General features: G+C 49.0%; 1 long non-coding RNA gene across 2 annotated transcripts in view; it reads left to right on the top strand.

Annotated features, from left to right (window-relative positions):
* LOC137158894 (uncharacterized) overlaps positions 1–20,151 on the top strand; it is a 40,864-nt gene that overhangs the window by 7,623 nt on the left and 13,090 nt on the right. For both annotated transcript variants that reach the window (XR_010921488.1, XR_010921487.1), the window contains exon 2: positions 1,495–1,608. This is a non-coding gene — a long non-coding RNA (uncharacterized lncRNA). The remainder of the gene's footprint in view (positions 1–1,494; positions 1,609–20,151) is intronic.

Below are 20,151 nucleotides of genomic sequence, written 5' to 3'. Positions count from 1 at the left end.
AATTCCCTTCACATCAGTGGAAGAATGCATGCCGAATATGCAAAGATAGCCCCCGTGTGGATTGCAGGAGAGACATTTGGCGTCCTTGTATCCTCTCCACTAGGCTCATGGGTACAATTTGACAGGCAGAGGTAACCAGACCATCAGTGAACTCCCACCTCATCACCCGGAGCCGGGATCTGATCAGCGACTGGCCTAGTCGTGTCTGATCCACAGGATCCAATCTGCACGTGGGGATTGGCTCCAAGGACTATGCTAATCAGTCCTAGTCTCTGCCGTGAACCCAAGGAGCGCTCTGAATGGCTCCCAGAGGCACCTCTCTATCATCCTGAGTATAGGGAGCTATGGGGCTCCTCAGTCAGAGGCACAGCCAGCACTGGCATGCCAGGGTGCTGGATCTGTGTCCACGCTAGTGGCTAATAGCACAACCCACGCGAACCATCTCACTAGCTGAATGCGGTCGAGACCCTGCCCTGTCTCAGTGCCCATACACGCACTTCAGGCGTGCGTTTGGCAGCTGGGCACATGCGGTCTCTGGGTCTGAAAGTCTCCTGGAACTCTGCGTGAAGAGCTGCCAGTCATGTCCATGAAAGTGGAATAGCACGCCGCCCAGACCAGAGGTGCTGCGTTCGCTGGACTGCCTGTGGATCTGGAGACAGCGCACAATGCCAGCATGCGGACGGGCAGCATGCAAGATTTTAAAAAGTGGGTAGTAACGTTAGGTTTCTAAGTCAATATTTAGACAGCTACCTGTGTGCCCTGAATTTCACAGATGCTGATTGGCCAACAGCTCCCCTTGAAGTTTTGAAACATGCTAAGGTTTCCTAGTGAAGCCAAATGCCAGCAGCTCATTGTCACGTACGTGCGAGGCCCTTCTGATCAGTTTGGCCAGCTCTCATACAAAGGTGAGATTTTTCTTTCTAAAAAACGACCATGAAAAGGAGCTGGACTCTGAGAAAGTGACGTTAACTAACAAAAAGAGGGGGACACAATGCCACCAAACCAAAGGAACTCAGAGAGCAGGTCAGCCTGACGCTCCTAATCTACTTCACGCAATTGCTGGATTTCGGGTCACCGAACGTGCTGAGATAACGATGCACAAGTCTGAATTAGGAATTTCCCTTTGGTGTTTTCCTTGGATCACAGTTCCATTGCTGTGTACACACTTAGGGCCAAATTCTGCTTGCCTTCCTCCTGGACGTGGTCCTGCCAGGGTCCAGGGCCAAGATTTACAAAAAATGGATGCCTAAAATCAGGCTCCTGAATCCACATTAAGACACCTGAGCGCACGGTGTATTTTCAGAGCTACCAAGCACAGGCAGGCAGGTCCCTTCGTTAGGTGCCACCATCTGGACTTAGGAGCCCAACTTTAGACCCCATGTTTTTAAATCTTGGCCAAGCAAAGGAGGTGTGTGAGTCCAGCTAGCAGGGCCCTGGCAACCCTCCAATTCTGTTGTGTTAACACTTGCAGTGGTTTCTCTCTGACTTACCTAGGCAGAGGAAGCGCGTCTGTGACCCTTGGGACAGAAAAGCAGCTCTTCCTGCTAGAACTGGCCTGGCCTGCGGGAACATTTGAATGAGATTCTCCAGCGTGCCAGAGAGCTGGAGGTAGGCTGGAGAGCATGGTTGGTATGAAGGTCGCTGATGGACATGCTGGGGTGTGGGGGCAGGGAGGAGGGGCTCAAACAAAGCTAGGCCATTGTTTCCAAAGCACCAGGCGCCTCTGCCCAGCAGTGCAATGAAGCAAAGTGAATTCTTTGGCTTTCCCCAGGCTTATGTTCCAGGATTGTCTCCAATTACTCATGATGTTGATGGTTAAATATTTATCTTGCTGAAGCACCCAGCAGCCCCAGTCAGTCCCATTGCGCTAGGCCCTGTACAAACAGCCCTGAAGGCAGGGTGCCTGCTGTGAATAACCAGGCCTGCTCCTTTTACAGGCTTTCACAACATTATCATTGCATGCTCTGGGTTGCTTGGGGCATAACAAGAAACACATCTGGTAGCAGAGCAGGGGTGTTCATGCCACGGCAAGGGGAAAGTGCAGACAATTAGACATCAAAAGAGAAACAGCAGCAATGTGACTTGAGAAACAAAGATTTGGAAATAAAACAGGGATATTTTCAGAAAAACCAGCCAATATGTAAGTCCAGATCCCAGGTGACGCCTTCAAAGAATCAGGGCTTTGGCCCAAATCTCATCGACTCTTGCACTGGTACAATCCTGAGGGAGAACCTTGTGGCTTCTACATGCTTGTCTTTCTAAAGAGGGGACAGAGTGGTTTTCGGAGGGCGAGGGAGGCTGAGTGTGCTGTTTAAAACTGCCATGTTCTTTCTGATTCCACGTGAGACACAGCAAAGGAATTTGACTCCCTCCCTGCACCTTTCGCCAGCTGGCAGGGTGATGGGGAAGGCTTTGCAGAGGTGAGCACGAGGGACGTTTTCAGGAGTGCTGAAGAAAAGCACATGCCTACTTGGGTTAGACACCGATCTTTCACTGATTTAAATGGGAATTAGGTGCCCAACCTGCTTAGGTGCTTTGGAAAACCTCACTTGGTGTTTACCTGCTTCTTTGTGTGCCTAAATCCCCTTGAAAATCTGGCCCTGAGGCACTTCTGAAAATGTTGACCTTGAGCGCCGACATGCCTAAGTCACTTTTGAGTATGGGACTTAGGGTCCTAAGAAAATGTTCCCCTCTTCTTTTCCCTCCCCTGGGGCAGGAGGCTGGGATTCTGCCCCCTCTCTCTCTTTCTGTGCAGTTTATTCTAGCCCCAGGTAAGCTGTGCCTTGCTGGGCTCACGTCTCGTTAGACGCTCACAAGAGGGAGCAGGCTTGTTTGGAAGGCTCATGGAAAGTTCTCAAGCCTTTTTGGGGATCCTAGCCCAAACCTAGGCCGATCTGTGTTGGTGCACTGACTTGTGTGATGGCTTTGTGCTTGCACACGGCCACTCGGCCTGTCTGTGGTGAGGTTTTGTGTTGCTTTAAACCTGAAACTCAGTGAGACCAAAGGCGTTGTGAAGGAATGGGGGGTCCATGGTGATCCTGTGCAAAGCATTCCTCATGGGGCTAGGTGTTGTAGCCACCACCCTTCTCTCGAAGGATCAGACTAGCTTCGTTCAGAGCCCATTACTGCTATTCTCTATGTGACCAGAAGGGGCACAGCAGTTCTGTGTGATGCACTCTTACCCCAGTCTTGACATTTTGACCACTCCATTTAAGCTTGTTTGTTCTGCGCCTCCTGTTGTTTTCCCTGTCCCATTTATTTCCTTGAAAACTTGTGTATTGTTGACCAAATACAAAAAGAAAATCCCACCCACTGCATATGTTTGCAATTCCCAATCACTTGTTCATTAGCAGAGGGCCCAATCCTCACAGGCATGGCTCTCTGTGTAATTCCTTCTTTCAAACAGAGCTTAAAGAACTCCTGGAAGATTTTGCATGGTTGGCAGAGAGGTACCTGTAGTATCAGTTTGGAGTAGGGGACCAAAGATCAGAAATGGTACAGATTCTAAAGAGCAGCATGCGGGGCACAGCACACGTCTGATTTTTAGTTTAAAAAGCAGTACCATGTCGATCACAGCTGTCTGTGCGCACACACACGTGTGTGTGTGTGTGTGTGTGTGTGTTTGTGTGTGTGTGCTGTCTTTTTTTGTAAAACAGCACAAGAATCTAATATTCAGCCAGGGGGCAGGAGATCTGGACAGATTGCTAAAGCTAACCCAAGATTTATTGTGTTTTATTTTTTGCCATGAAGACTGTGGTTGTGTACTGTGGTCAAGGCTTTGCCTTTTCTCTCTCTCCTTTATGGGTACCATTAACTAGAACAAAGTGGAAAGAGGACATATGATCTGCCATGAGCTGTTGCTCGCACACCTGCTTGCATGGGGGACGGGTTAGTGTCCTGTGTACACTTCCCTATAATCTCCACTTAGCACTGAGTTCCTAGAATGGGGGATCGTGGAATGTATCGAGGAGTCGTGTGGAAGAGCTAGCCTGTAATGACATAATTGCAGAATGTGCCATCATGTATATGCACCAGGGGGTTGACTGAAGGCCTAGGCTTAACTTGGCATAAGTAAGACCTCATTTCCAGGGGCGTGACTGGGAAGGTGAATGGGAGATTAAGTTGTAAATAGGCCAGAGTTGGTCAGGCTCAAATAAGCAGGACCATCCTGCTACCAAGGACAATGGACAAGAAACACCTGGAATGCAGCCCTCCGGTTCCATGGACAGAGCATGCTGCAAAGGAGCCGCCAGTCAGGCAGTGCGTGGTGCAGTGTATGGTTAGGTATGCAGGTGTCACTAAAGATGTGTCAGAGGAAACTTTTGGCTGTGTGACTTTGGGTGCGTGATGCACCCTGCATCGCCTGCCTGCACCCTGGGAGTAGTGTTGCTGTGTGCTGAATATAGGTCTCTGAGTGACGAATTCTGGAATCAAGCTGAGTTTGTGGGACCCAAGTGGGAGAGGGTCTCGGAACATCCCAACAGAAGGTCGCAGAGGGGACCAGAATTCTGACGGGTCCAAACTTTCCAGGGGTTGACTCTGCAACGTTAACCTTCTTTGGATGTAATTGCTGGGGTGCCCCAGAGACATGGACAGAGAAATGAGGCTTTTTCTGCCCTGAGGAGCTAGGTGAGCACTTCCTCTGGGTAGGATGGCAGGGGGGGTTCAGGGCTGGTATGTAGTGGCAGGTGCACACAAGAAGAGTGCACACGTGTGTGCGTGTGTGCATGCGCGTGCTGGGTGTCTCTCCACTCTCCCCCCTGTGGGGTGATGCGTGGCCCCAACCCCTGCACTCCCCCCCGCACAGGGTCTGCATGTGATTGGCTTCTTGTGCTTTCCCCCCCCCCCCCTGCAGCGAGGCATCACTCGCTTGGTCCTAGTTAGCTAAGAACAACAGGTGGAGATGCCAGCACGGGTTGAGGACGAGGGAGAGGCTGGTAGGAGGCCGTGGCCACGTGTCGGGTTCAGGCAGTGTCCAGAAGGTAACAGAGAATGGGGTTATGAGGATAACAACAGTCTCAGCATCTCCTCCAGGGAGCTGGGGTGAACTGGTTAGTCAGGTGTGGGGTGGAATTGGGCCGCCCTGCCTAGGAAAACTGCCCAGAAAAGGGGCCAGGTCTGTGGCGTTTTTCTGCCTCGAGGGCTGTAAGACTCAGACTGAGGCAGGCCAGCTGCGAGTGGCTCTGAAATGTGTCTCCTGGGGCTCTTTGCAGCACATGAGATTAAAGTTATTAACCAATCCGGAGGCTTTTACAGTTACTAACCAATGAAGTTATCAGCCCGCACTAAGTTATTAACTCATGTGCTGTGAGAATGACAGGTATGTGTATTTCCCCTGCTGTCCTGTTTAACTAGGAGTAGCACAGACTGACCCCCCTCCCGCCCCCAGTTCAAAGTCTTTGTCTTCCAGACAATCTTCCTGATGTTGAGATGGGGCCTGGGGAAGAGGCCAAGTTATGATGTCACTGTCCCGTTTTTATACATTCTCCCAGCTGCTCGAAAGATCCTTTCTGTGACATGGGGCTCAGGCAACCCCCGCGGGTCAGGCAGTCCCCACTGCGTCCGTGCCTTCTCTGAGACGTCTCTGGGATAGTGGATTCTTCTTGATGAGCCGTTGATGCCTGTCTGGCCGGTGATGGCTGCTTCTTTGTCCCCACTGAAATGCCAGCTGTGGGTGTATCCCAACCGCACAACATTCTTCAGTAGCAGGTACAGAGCAGAACTTGGTGACTTCACAAACAATGACAGTACAGACAGCCCAACGTGATAGTAAGGGTCAACCAAGCAAGGCTTTTTAAATGATACCTCACAAGGCATACTTTGTACAAAACAGATCATAATCATGTAACAGTGGGGAATGGGCGGGGTCCAGGTGCTACTTGGAGCATAGAACGTCAGTCACTCCCTGTGTAGTTACGGTTCAGTGTCTGTGTATGTATGTAAGTAATGCACACACAATGTATATACACAATGTATACACACAATATACAGTGTTTGTATATATGTAGATGACTGCATACGTGCTATAAAACCTGTAGATACAGTGCACACAAATACATCTGTCCCATATGTAAATATACACACACACACTAGCATTCCCAAAATTACTTGGCTTTGTGAATAGACACACCTATTTTATTCTCCCCGAGTCTGTTTCATATTGAGCCTGAAATGCATTGTACAAACCAGAACGCACTGGAGAGAGCTATAGATATTCTATCTCGTTCCTTAAGGCTGTCCAGGATCGGAGCCCGAACAAACAGAGCTATTTCCTGGTTGCTCAGGTGAGGACACACCCTCTGCCAGCAGCCTGCACCGAATAGCAATTCTCTCAGCTCAGTGAGTGCCGCATGGCTCTGGTCAGCCCTTTTCTCAAGATGACAGCAACTTCCTGATTGCAATTCGCTAGCAAGGTCAGGTCAGCGGGAACAGGCTGTGGGTACGTCTTTCACTGACGGCGGCAAATTCACCGCCATCAGATCGATTGAGCTGGGTTGATCAAGCGGAAGTGGAGACCCGCTCCATCGATCCAGAAGTCGATTTAGTAAAACCACCTCCACAAAAAGGGTAGCGCTGCGTTGGCAGGCACACGTGTCCCGTCGGCGCAGCGTAGTGGAGATGGCACACAGAACGGACTTTAGGAAGTTGATGTAAGTTACACAAGGTACCGAATTTGCCAGTAAGTGCAGACCAGGCCTGTGAGTCCCTGATGGTTCATTTCCAGCCTTGCTGCCTGTCACTGACACCTCGGTGTTGTGCTCTTTGGCATCTTCTCATATGACGCAGCTCAAAGCCCTCAGGGACACTCATGCTTACACCTGTGTGCTACAGTCTGCCTGGCTAATCCAGGCCTGGAACAAGCTTTTCACTTCTCAAGCCTCTTCCATCTGTCTAGTTAATGAGCTCAGGAGAGCTTAGTCTGCAACATCTGGGTCCTCTTGTGGGTTACCTGGTTCCAGGAGACGCCCTTGAAAGCAATGCCCTAGAATGGAAATATAATTATAATTTCAGCATTTGTGAACAGACCACAAACCCCATCTGGCGTAGGACATGTGGGAATCTGCTGGCACTGCCTCACAGAGGAGCTGTCTGTGTTCTTGCAAAGCATAGTCAGAGGAAGTTTTGAACACTTCATAAAACTGACAGGCGTCCAGCCTAGCGCTGCTGGGGTGCTGGAGGCCTGGGACAGCCCCCATCAAGGACTGCCCCTGTCCTTTTGGTCTCAGCCTTTAACTCCACAGCCTCATCTCAACTTCTGTGTCTCGGGGGCGAGCTGCGCTCCTTGCCGGGCTGTCTGAGCAATGTGCAGCACAGCCCTGGGTCTAACTGCCCTAGCACCAAGGCCCACTGTGGGCTTGGACAAACCACTGACGCTCTCTGCCCAGCTTTGCCATCTGCCAAGGGGGAGAGTGAGCTGCCTTACGTTGCCTGCTGTGCAGGGAGGAGGTGAAGGGTTCTGGCTTGTGCAGGGCTGCTGCTCAGAGCATCAGAAACCCTTCCTCAGCCGTAGAGTGTGTGTTTGTGATCAGAGACTCACAGAAGATGAGGGGTGGCAGGGACCTCGGGGGGTCATCTAGTCCCACTCCCTGCTCAAAGCAGGGCCAACCCCAACTAAATCATCCCAGCCAGGGCTGTGTCAAGCCAGGCATTAAAACCACTAAGGATGGCGATTCCACCAGCTCCCTATTTATAGGCATTTCCTGGCACTGAGGAATCGGAGTGCCTCTCAAACATGAATAACGCCACCCTCACAAGAGCCCATGAGGCAGGGCCACACCCTTACCCCCCCCCCCAGCAGACAGACTAGGAATGGAGGCAATAATAATAATAATTAATCAATGGCTCTGTTACCTGAGCACACTTGTGTGCACATATTTATTACTGGATCTAAAAAAATAACACGAAAACCTGATGTAGTTTAAATAAACAACCCATCACAATCTATTGTTAAACACCATTATTCGGCTGTTTCTGATGGGCCTGGCGCCCACACTGACACTGCTGGGGGTTCTGGCGTTCGCACACAAGCCCTCGCAATGGAATCTGTTCAGCACTTCAGCGTGCTAGCGTGTTTTATTTCAAACAGCTCCAGTGCTGGAACTGGGCCAGCACCGAGCCCTGGTATTTGAAGGTATCCAAGGACCTTTCGCAGGGAAGGTCAGATTAACGAGAAAGGGGCCCCCTTCGTTGCGGCAGCTGCATTCCAGCCCTGAACAGTGCAAGACTGTAGTTCAGGAAAAACAGAGCTGGAGCTGTCGTGTCCTGAGCCTGAGCCACTGTGCCATGCAGTTAGCAGCCACCTGCTACATGCCTCAAATGGACAATGGTTGGCGTTGCAACCTTCCACCTCTGCTGGCTGAGTGACCGCCTGAAGGCTGCCTTGTTTCCTTGGCAGCCGGTTTGCAGTGAATGAATCTGCTCTGCGCATGGCTGCCTGTCTGCCCAAGGCACAATCTAAGCAGCAAACAGGTCATGCGACAGAGCCCTCAGAGAGGCTGATCTTGTGTGTGAGGGAAAAACCGCGGTTAACAGGGAAGCCATTAGATCAGCACGAAGGCTCTGGCTATAGGGTGTGGCTGCTCCTATGTGGGTAAGGAATGTGCTATCCCAGTGCAAGGTACGTTTGTACCAGTATAACTGCAGCCGGAATAGGGGCTGTACGGGTAAAACTGGCTGTGTAACAAATTGCACCCCTCAGTGACATAGGTACAACAGCTGTGTGCGGGCCAGGCCTGTCCAGAGAATGACCAGGCTAGGTCAGACCGAGGATCCAACTAGCCCAGTGTCCTGTCTTTGGACAATGGCCAGGGCCAGGCACTTCAGAGGGAATGAACAGACCAGGGCAATTAGTGAGTGATCCAACCCCTGTCCTCCACTCCCAGCTTCTGGCAATCAGAGGGTAGGGACAGCAGGAGCATGGTTTTGCGTCCCTGCCCATCCTGGCTAATTGCCAGTAGTGCACCTACCCTCCAGGAACTTATCTAGTTCTGTTTTGGAAGCCCGTTATAGTTTTGGCCTGTATTGCATCCCCTGGCAATGAGTTCCACAGGTTGTCTGTGCGTTGTGTGTCCTTCAGCCTGTCCGTGAGCTCCCTCTAGCTACCCCAGGGGATCCCCGCTGCCCTGGTGCAGCTAGCAGCTCTTAGTCACCTTTGTGTCACCAAAGCAGAGCAAAGGTGATGGAGCCAGGGGCCATGTGCGTGTGGGGAGGTGATGCACATTCAGCGTATGTGGGGAGGAGGGGTTACACACCCAGCATGTATGGGGGGAGGGGTTACACACCCAGCGTGTGTCTCCTGGGTGTTAGGGAGTGACAGGTGACACAGGGGCTGTGAGGCTCCTTCCCATGTCTCGCGGGGCTGAGCCCCGGCGCACGTTCCCGTCCGGCGCGTTCCCTCCTGCTGCAGTTATTCCTATTTAAGGACCGCTTGCATTCTTGTCCCTTATCGGGTTTTTCTAGCCTCTTGTCCTGCTGCGTTCAGAGCCCGCCAGCTGCTCACGCGACAGCCAGCCCTTCCCCCATGACGCGGAGCCCGGGGTGGCGCGTGACTTGTTTGATGGGTGAGGCACAAATCACAGACATTATTCCCCCCCCCCCCCCTTGCCCAGCGTAGACTTTAAGGGCCATTAAAAGCTTATCCTATTTATAGTGCAGCAGCAGCCAGCTGGAGCCGCCACTGCCTGCTCTGGGGGCTGGCACAGGCAGCAGAGCGCGAGGCGGCTGCAGCTTCTTGCACACAGGCCCGGGGCCCGCCCGTGGGAGAAGGGCCAGGAGGGTGCCAGGCATAGGGCTCATCCCTGCCCCCTGCAAACTGCCGGCAGCCCAGGCTCAACAGCTCCCTTCCCGCCCGGGCGTCACCCAGCAGTAGTTATCACAGCAACGCCCTGAGAAGGTGACTCCCGGATGTGGTACATTGCCATGGTGACAGGGCAGTTTGGTGAGGCACTATTAGCGATGCCAAGACCCAAGCCTTCTGCAGCGCTTCGTGCTGCCAGCTGTCTGGCGTTGTGTCCCGCTCCTGGCGAGGGAGTTGGGTCGTTTAAATCCAACCAGCCTTTGCCCTTTACTCTTGGGGTGACCGGATGTCCCGATTTTATAGGGACAGTCCTGACATTCTGGGTTTTGTCTGACACAGGCACCTGTTACCCCCCACCCTGTCCCGATTTGTCACACTTGCGGTCTGGCCATCCTGGTTACTCCGTGTGTGTTTATCCGTGAAGCAAAAAGGGTTAGACAGCGAGTATTGTGGAGCTCTGGGGACTGTCAGGCTGTGTCTCGCTTGCCTGGGCTGATGAGCCGCCCTGCACAGAGCTAGCCTGGCCTCTGACGGGGACTGGTCTGGCGGGGAAGGAGAGTGCAGCGCTAACACTGGTGGGCTGCCCCACTCACTGAAGGCTGCCCAGGGAGCTGGGAAGTGCCAGCACTCAATGCTACATAAAGAAACACAAATGGAACTATCAAGGGGGGTGTGTGTGTGTGTGTGTGTGTGTGTGTGTGTGTGTGTGTGTGTGTGTGTGTGTGTGTGTGTGTGTGTGTGTGTGTGTGTGTGTGTGTGTGTGTGTGTGAGAGAGAGAATACACACATCCCATGAGCTTACACATCATTCCATGTCATTATTTATCGTCAGCCCTGGTTGTGTTTCATTTAATTCCCAATGTGAGATCCATGGGGCAGGACCTATGGTTCTCATCGGTCTGAAAAGTGCCACAATTGAATAAATAATCATAACAGGGATGCCAGGAAATGTTACTTGGACACATTAGCGTTTCCTGGGCCGCTAATGCCCAGACAAGAGAAGTGTGGAAAATTGGCAGGAAGTCCAGTCTCCTGGTCAAAGCGCATCTTGAATCAGGAGTTCTGAGCTCTGTTCCTAGCTCCGCTGCTGATTTGTTGTGCGATCTGGTTAAGTAACTTAACCTCTCTGGCTGGGATTGTCAGGAGTCCAGGGCAGTTATTTGGGCCCCTGGCTCCATGAGGCTCCTTTGAACATACCGGGCTCGGTGTGTAGGTTTCTCCACCTGTAAAGCAGGATGATTAGTATTTTTAGGGTTACAGGAGGCCCCAGTCATGATCAGGGTGCAATTGTGTTGGACGCTGCTTGGACACACAGAGACAGCCCAGGCCTGAAGAGCTCTGTCTGATTTAAGACGAGCTGCAGCCTGTGGCTATAGCTCTGCAACAGAGGGAAAGCAGGTGGGAGGACACTAGGCACATGTGGTCTCGGCAGTGCAGAGACTCAGAGGGGTGACATACTCAAAATGATAGGCAAGGGCCGTGATCCAACTAGCAGTGTTTGAGTGGAGTTGAGGTGGATGTCACAGAGGCCAGAGAGGAGGCGTTTGCAGTTGCCAGGAGGAGAGGACGGAGAGGCCAGTGGCCTGGGCAGAGAGAAAAGTTCAGATCACAGAGGAAGTAGACCTGGTCAGAAAAATGAGGGTTTTTTTCCCACTGAAAATGTTGATGAAAATTTTTTTTTAAATTTCATTTTATCTAATTTTTCCACTGGAAAAAATTGATTTTTCAACAAAAACTCAAATACTGACAAATTTTGGCTGAAATCTAAGATATTGTGATTTGGAAATGGTGTGGCAGTACCTCCTGGGAATTGTCATTCAGGTACCTCATGCTCCTATTCTCCTCTATAGGCCAGGCTCCATGATTCAACTACAGTTCCCATGATGCACCATGGTCTCCCTTCTTGGGGAGGGGATGCAGTGCCTCATGGGAGTCCCTAGCCATTGTGCATCCTGGGAGATGTACTCCAGCCCAGCCCAGCCCAGAGACGAGAATGGAGACGTGAGGTAACTGAAGGACGGGTCCAGGAGGCAATACAGCAGCATTTCCAAATCACAATGTTTTGGTTTTCAGCTATGAAGCTTTTCAGTGAAAAAACAGTTTTTGGTGGAAAGCAGAGACTTTTTCACAAGAAATTTTGCTTAGTTAAAGCCCAATTTTCTGTTGAAAAACAATTTCAGCAGAAACCTTTGTGAGCAGCCTGAGTGACAGGGTTGTGACACAGCATGGCTCTGCCAGGGCAGATTGAAAGATGTGTCTGCATGAGCAGCTGGGGGGTGAGCGCGTGCTCAGACAGAGGGACAGCTCTGGAATTTGGCCATGGCACATGTAAGTGGCTGACAGAGATCCAGGAAGAGAGATCAGGTCTTTGCTGATAATCACTCCATGCACAGGGGTCTCTGGGGAGGCTCAGCTCATTTCTGCTTATCAGGCATTTTGAGATCTGTGGCTGAAAAGGGTTGTGCTAACGAAGTGCAAGACATTATTAACTCTCTTGCTATCACACAGAGATAAAGCCAGTGGTTCTGCATTTCAGGGCTGGTAATCAATCTCTGGAACACACGGAAAGCCGCTCTGCAAAAGCCTGCGGTATTATTACTGTACTGTGGAATTATGAGCAGTTCTTGAATTCTTCCTTAATTCAATCCTGCTGTTGATCCATGTGTTTCACTGGAGGTTTATCTTCACATACAGCGCCACAGTGGCACAGCTGCACCACTGTAACACTTTAGTGAAGACACTACTACACAACGGAAGAGCTTCTCCCCAAGAGGTGGTAGCTCTGCTGACACTGTCTACACAGGGAGTTAGATCAGTATAGCTACATCGCTTAGGGGTGCGTATTTTTCACACACACACACACACCCTGAGCAACATAGTTATATCAGTGTAGGTCTGTAGTGTAGACCTGGCCTTAGTGTGTAAGTTCATGTTCATCTGTGACATAAACTAAGAGTACAGGACTGGGGCAGACCCAGCCATGCACAGTTTCCTTTCCCCCACTTGTTATTCTGGACTTCCAGCTTAAGAAATCGCAGGTTGTTGTGGATCAGGAAGTCAATTTGGAGACCCGAGCTCTGCATTTTTGCATGTCATGAATGTTGGGGTTACGCGTGGGAGAGCTAAGGACAATGGGCTTTTGTTTAGGTTGAGAATGCTGCTGAAGGATGTTTAAATCAGAAAGATTCACACATTTCAGAAAATCCTGAAAACCTCTCTGTTCACAGTAGAGCTTGGCAGTTGATCTTTCTGAGTGCTCCTTTCAGGTGAAGAATTAGCAATATCCTTGAGCAATCAAGACTGTTTGACCTTGTCTCTGCTGTAGTAACTCTTTGGCTCTCAGAAGTGCTTGTTCCAGGCTAGTGTGACCTGTGGGTAAAGCTTTGGCTTGCAGTGCCAGTGAACTGAGTCTTTTCCTGGTTCTGCTGATGTGACCTTGTACAGGTCATTTCCCCTTCTGTGGAGTGAGGGATGATATTCATGCTTTTCCAAGATGTGCTTTGAGCTCCATGCCTGAAAGTGCAATGTCTGGGCTTATTATAGTTGATCTGAAACCCTACCTTGTCCGTAGAGATGGTTGTTAAGCTAAAGTGTTCAAAAATGGGTGCTGAGAACTTGGATCTTGAGAGAGGCTGCATTCATGAGTCCCCTGGGGTCTGCATTAATCACATTGGACGCCTGGGGCAAACGTTCTGTGGCCCCCTCTTTGTGAACACAGGATTAATGAAAGCAAGTGTCGTGGGAAAGAATCACACTGCTACATTTTAGAGTTGGATCGGGTGCAGCTTTAATTGTGACGCACAAAATCACATAACCATAGCTATGGGGAATACTATAGCCATAGGGAAAACCCAGGTGGCTATAGGGAAGTCAAGCAGCATGTCTGGATGCTGGGCAAATGTACTTCACCTGGCTACCAGATACAAAAGACTTATATAGGGGTTGCTTAGGTTCATTTACATGTTGATCGTATAGTGGAATTTGATTAACAATTTATACTTAACAGAAAAGACAATCACAATGCACAGTGGGGCACACCAGATGCCCTCACAGGACCGCCCAATGAGTCACTTGAGTATACAATGTAGTTTTCAGGGACCCTGGTTAACTCCCGAAGATGGGTGGTGACACAATACCTGTTCAAATGCTAATTTGTATGGAGTGAGTTTCTATGGGGCCAGTAAGACAAAGGGGGGCAGGTACTGGTACTTATCAAAACAGGTGAAGTCTGTTCAGACTTCAATTAAGGCTCATAACAGAGACTTGCCTCTCGGGTGTGGTTCAGAGACCTCTTGTGTGACTTTAACATCTTTATCCTAATTTCAGTTGAGGCATTCTGTTAATGGTTTAGCCTGGGGCTTCTATTTCAGTTTCAGGCTACAACTTCAGGCCAGGCCTTCTATGACCAGTTTCAGACCAGGCATTCTATTAATCAATTTTATGATTAATTCTTTGATTCCACACAAGAAAGGACCCAGTTTAGGACAATCAAGGCAGCATATAACCTGTTAATTGCCTTCCATTTCTTTTCATGCTCATTCAGTAATGAACAAGTTATATGCTGCCTGGATCAATATAAAAACATAAAACCTTAAGAGTTAAATGAAATGCTGCATGTTTAAACTGGCATCTTGCAAGCTTTAAGTGATGCAAATGCAGTTATTTTATCCTCAAACGATAGTGTGCAAAGTAAATCCCATTCAACCAACATGCTAGCAAGAGCATTAAACTTCATTTCTACCAGAGTTGACCAAAGATGTTTTTTTTGGGGGGTTTTTTTTATTAAGGCAAGACTGGAGAATGATTGCTGTGCTTCACAGGTGGCAGTGGGAACACACCCAAATGCAGTCTTAATGCACTGAAAATGTTCAGGCAGATGTTACTCAGATCGTTCCCATGCAAAACTTTGATAATTCCAGTGGCACTCTTACCCTCCCTGTCCCTATAGCTTATAATTGCTAAAAATGCGTAGACAAAGTGGAGGATTGGGCCAAAAGAAATCTGAGATTCAACAAGGACAAGTGCAGAGTCCTGCACTTAGGTCGGAAGAATCCCATGCACAGCTACAGACTGGGGACCGACTGGCTAGACAGCAGTTCTGCAGAAAAGGACCTGGGGCTTACAGTGGATAAGAAGCTGGATATGAGTCAGCAGTGTGCCCTTGTTGCCAAGAAGGTTAACGGCATATTGGGCTGCGTTAGTAGGAGCCTTGCCAGCAGATTGAGGGAAGGGATTATTCCCCTTTATTCGGCACTGGTGCAGCCACATTTGGAGTATTGTGTCCAGTTTTGGGCCTCCCACTACAGGAAGGATGTGGACAAATTGGAAAGAGTCCAGCGGAGGGTAACGAAAATGATTAGGGGGCTGGAGCACATGACTTATGAGGAGAGGCTGAGGGAACTAGGCTTGTTTAGCCTGCAGAAGAGAAGAATGGGGGGGATTTGGTAGCAGCCTTTAACTGCCTGAAGGTAGGTTCCAGGGAGGATGGAGCTAGGCTGTTCTCAATGGTAGTAGATGACAGAACAAGGAGCAATGATCTCAAGTTGCAGTGAGGGAGGTCTAGGTTGGATATTAGGAAAAGCTTTTTCCCTAGGAGGGTGGTGAAGCACTGGAACGGGTTACCTAGGGAGGTGGTGGAATCTCTGTCTTTAAAGGTTTTTAAGGTGCAGCTTGACAAAGCCCTGGCTGGGGTGGTTTAGTTGGGGCTGGTCCTGCTTTGAGCAGGGGGTTGGACTAGATGACCTCCTGAAGTCCCTTCCAATCCTAATATTCTATGATTCCATAAAATTGATAAAGCCTGAGCTTTTCCTCAGAATGTATCATTCAAGCAAGCATTGAGCAGTGCCTGAGTGAGTGCATGTTTTCATCTCCTCTCACTTCACACTTGATCAAAAGACATAAGGAAGTCAAACCGCATGGGTAGTTGCATAGTTCAGCATAACATTCACTTCTTTTTAATTCCGAATTTAGCTTCATCTTCAAAGTATTCAGCATAACATTCAGCATAACATTCATTCTTTTTAATTCCGAATTTAGCTTCATCTTCAAAGTATTGTGTCACTTTTACCATCTGGAAATGTTTGCTTTCCTGTACATTTGTATTCTTCATAGTAGGATTCATCATCATCACTTCACATTTTTTTTGCTTCCTCCTCAAAATAATCAAACAGACTATAAGGGTGTGACAAATTCTTCCAAAAAAGTCAGCAAATTAACAGACGAGACAAGATCCAGACTTGGCTTACGAAGCTTTACACTAATTTTGTCAAACTTTTCTAGTATCACATTCAGTGAAATACTCACAAGTGCAGTTTCCAGTTGACACAATTTCTTGTACAACAGTTTTGCTTGGCTTTGAATTCCACCATTTTTCTGTTTGGTCCATTGTTTCTTTCAAATACCCTCATAGTTCACTACAGATTGTTTTACAAGATTCAGCATGACAGGACCATCTCATATCTGACAGGATTTTCAGGGTAAGGAAAGTTTCCTTATTCACTCTTGGTAGGATTGTTGCACAGAAGCTGCCATCACCTGGGCTATGCTGCAATAAAAAGCACATAGTTTCTCATCAAAACTGAAAAAGTTTATGGTTTCCATGCAAGAATCAACATGGCAAGTTCCAACTAAGTTCAGAGAATGAGCTGGGCATGGCACATACATAGCCAGTGGGTTTAATCTTTTGATGTGAGCTGGAAGACCTTCAGATTTTCCAGATATTTTACCTGCATGATCGTATGATAGGCCTCTGCATTTTTTAGGAGCAATGTTATTTGCATCCAATAAAGGCTTCACAGTCTGGAGGGGCAAATTGCCTATGTGGCTTTCAATTGATATAAATCCAATGAAATGTTCACCTATGGCACTATGGAAACAATGCTGTAAAACAGGTAATTGATCAACAGGAGAGATATCAGGAGTTGAATCTATCTAAGGCCTTGTCTATACTTAAAATGTAGCAGTGCTTTAATGTAGACACTTAGCCATGTATAGACAGCTCTCCCATCGATATAATAAAACCACCTCAACGAGCGACGGTAGCTATGCCAGTGGGAGAGTGTCTCCCGCTGACATAGCTGAGCAACAAAAGTTTTGCCGACATAAGCGCTAATGTAAATGTGGCCTTACTACAGCGATGGGCTTGGGTTCCTCTGTGGCTGTCAGAATCCACCTCCCTGAGAGGCAGCAGCTGGATTGACAGAATTCTTTCATCAACCTCGCGCTGTCTACACTGGGGATTTGGTTGGTTTATCTACATCTCTCAGGGGGGTGGATTTTTCACACCCTAGAGAGACATACCTATGCCAATGTAACTTGTCAGCGTAGACCAGCACGGAGTATTTTGCCTCTTTGACTTGAGTATAAATGAATTCCAAAACCTTATATCCCATTAACTCAATGAACTCATCACAGATTGTTTTCAGTGAGTGAGATGGCTGACCCTTCGCTAGATTTCCATAGCCTTTGGTATGCTTCCCTGAAATGGATCAAATTTGGCATTGGCTTCAAGAATGCCTAGATAATTTCCATTCTGGGGAGAGCAATAACTTCCTCCCTTCCTCTCAATGCTAAACCATGTTAAGCAAGAAGCTTAATTATTACAATAGCCTTGAGACTTCCTTCCAGTAAGGAATTTGCATTAGAAGCAGTGTGTGTTACCAAATCCCTGGTGATGCAATTCTTGCCTGGCAAATGTGCTAGCCATGCAACCAGGTCTTGTTCAATGCTAAAGGCATTATCGTTTTTCACTAGTATTCTCTCTGCCTTCTATATCGACATGTGATAGGAAAATGGATTGTCTCCTTCATTGTCACTCTTGTCCTGGATTTCAGGAATGCTTGTCTTTTCTGCTGCAGTCTCCTGAGAGAACAAGGTCACATCCATATCATCACGCTGATTATCATTTTCAGAGAAAGACGGTTCAGCATCTTTGGAACATGATACTGAAACAGGACCAGCAGAGAAATAGTTAGAAAGTTTCGGTACCTTGCTTACAATTTTCTCTCTTTCAACCTTAGCTTTCCTGTTTGCTGCTCCACTTGCAAACTGTCGACCAGACATAACATATCGTTGAAACAAGATTCAAACCATGCTAAAGAAGTTCTGTGCAGTGCATTAGCGATTATCAATTTGCACTCACATTGCCAACAACTGAAAAAAACCCTAAACTTGAACTGTGAGAGCTTAAAAACCTGTGGGAAAAAAAATCAGTGTTAGCAATCGACATAATAGGGTTGGAGGGGTTTTGTTTTGTTTTTTTTGGTTCTTTTATTTTTAGTGTTAGCACAAATCTGATGATAAATCTCCCTTGTATCATAGTGTCTATTTCAAGCATTGCAGGCCCGTCACCCCTTTAACCTGCCAGAGTCCCGTCTGCTTTTGGGAGCGTGGCTGTGGGAGCTCTTCCCAGCTGTAAAGAGAACAGCCCCCGGAGCTGTTCTCCTCCTGCACGATTTGACTGTATCCATCCAAGTACTGAACAGTGCTTTGCTTTTTGGGGGCTGAGAGAGAGCAGTCTGTCTCCGGAAGTCTACCTTCCGCTTGTTTCCATCATCCATGGAACAGCTCACCCGTCCCACTCTGTGCCTTTGTATCCATCGGGGTGAATCGTCAGTGTGTCTCTGGCTGGAGAGGGAGCTTCCTGTGAGGCTAAGGAAAGGATGCTGAACGGCTCCCACTCACCAAGGCTGTCGCTTGCCCCCTGCAGGTACAGCTTTTCACCCAGATTCTGGGGCTGATCTTGGACCCAACAGGCAGTTTCCATATTTGCTGTCTGTGTAACATGATGTCCCTGGATGGGTTGAACCAGAGACTCCCGGGTCTAAAAGCCTGAGCCACAACTGCCTGAGGTTGTATGTAGCACGCTTGTACGCCCGTCCTCTATACATGAATTAGCTGCTGGAGGGGGACAGAGAGCCGCATGTTGTTGGTGCGGTGCATGGGGCGAGCCTGGCTGCAGCCCTGGGAGCTGTACGTCAGCCGCACATAGTCTAGGCTGGAAGGCCACATTGGGGCTGGCCCAGGGAGGGGCTGCAGACCTGTGTTCGATGCTAAGACGAGTCCAAGCTGCAAGAGGTAGAGGTGAAGCTGGGCTGCAGAACTCTCCCCGTTCACGGGAGTTCAGCTCTGGAGCTTTGATCCAGCTCATTTGCAGAGAGGCCAACATTTTCAAATGAGGGATCCTAAGGTGAGACCTCTCGCTCCAGCCATAGGTAGGTGCCTAAGTAAAAGGGGTCAGATGGCCAGAGGTGCTGAGCCCTTGCAGATCTCATAGAGGTCGTTGTGGGCAGTGGTGCTCAGCATCTCTGGCCATCTGACCACTTAGTTAAGTACCAAGGTAGTTTTAGGGACTGGACTTGAAAACAGTGGCCACGACTGTGAAATTCAGACCCCCTGCCTCCGGAGGTCTGGGTGTTCTCATCTGGGGCTTTCCTTCACTCTCATCCCCAGTCCAAAAACACCCACATGTTTGAAAGGGAATCAGAGCTATCTTGCATTCCAAAGTACATTGCATTGGCCATCGATTCACCCCGGAGAGTCAGGTCAGAGGAAACACAACCATGTGTTTTGCTTAAAGTAGGAGGAGGAGGATTCACCCTGCCTGGGACTCAGGCTATCCCTGAGCTGCACACGCCTTCATCAACTCAGCTCTGCAGAGTGCAGCCTTTGCACATATGAAGAGGCTGGCCTGGGCTCTCCTGTGAATACTCAAAGGACATCAGCTATACAGACAGCCCTCTCCCAGAGATACCTTTCAGCATTTGCCTGTGTTTTCCCAGCTGTGGCAAGTCAGCATTCAGCAGCAAGGAACTAGAGAAAGCTGAGCTGCCCAAGAGCACACCTTCACTGCTGGAAATGTGTAGGTACTGGACGTGTGTTTCCTCCTCTCCCCGGCTTGTGTCCATTCAGAGCCCTGCCAGCTACACCACAGAGCCTTCCGGGAATGACTTGCCTTGCTTAGAAAGGAGGGAACTCGGCAGCAGCCTGGTATGTCAATAGCTGTCATTGTTGAGCCCAGATATTGACCCATTCTCGAAAATGTTGCCCAGCCAGGCCACGGTGCATGGTATTAACTGTGCTGAGGGAGCTCTTCTTCCAGATTCTTACTCCAGTCAGCTTTTGGCTCATAAAATCCACTCTGACTTGGCTTAGAAGCTGGATGGCAACATGGCACAGTGTTCAAACAAGTCATGTGTTCCTGCCTTCCCAAACAACACAAAGAAAGCACTGCTGTGTAAAACATACAGGCTGTCTAATCTTTCCTTTCCAAGGGAATAGGGAGGAGACGATGGAAAACCTGACTGCTTCTGTTCCAAGTAATTTCATGACACGTACAAACAGATCCATAGACTCATA

Source organism: Emydura macquarii, unplaced genomic scaffold (genome assembly GCF_026122565.2).
Source record: "Emydura macquarii macquarii isolate MOO-44397 ecotype Brisbane River unplaced genomic scaffold, CSIRO-AGI_Emac_v2 contig_1790, whole genome shotgun sequence".
NCBI classification, from domain to species: Eukaryota; Metazoa; Chordata; order Testudines; family Chelidae; genus Emydura; species Emydura macquarii.
This window is presented reverse-complemented; position numbering and strand designations above follow the sequence as displayed.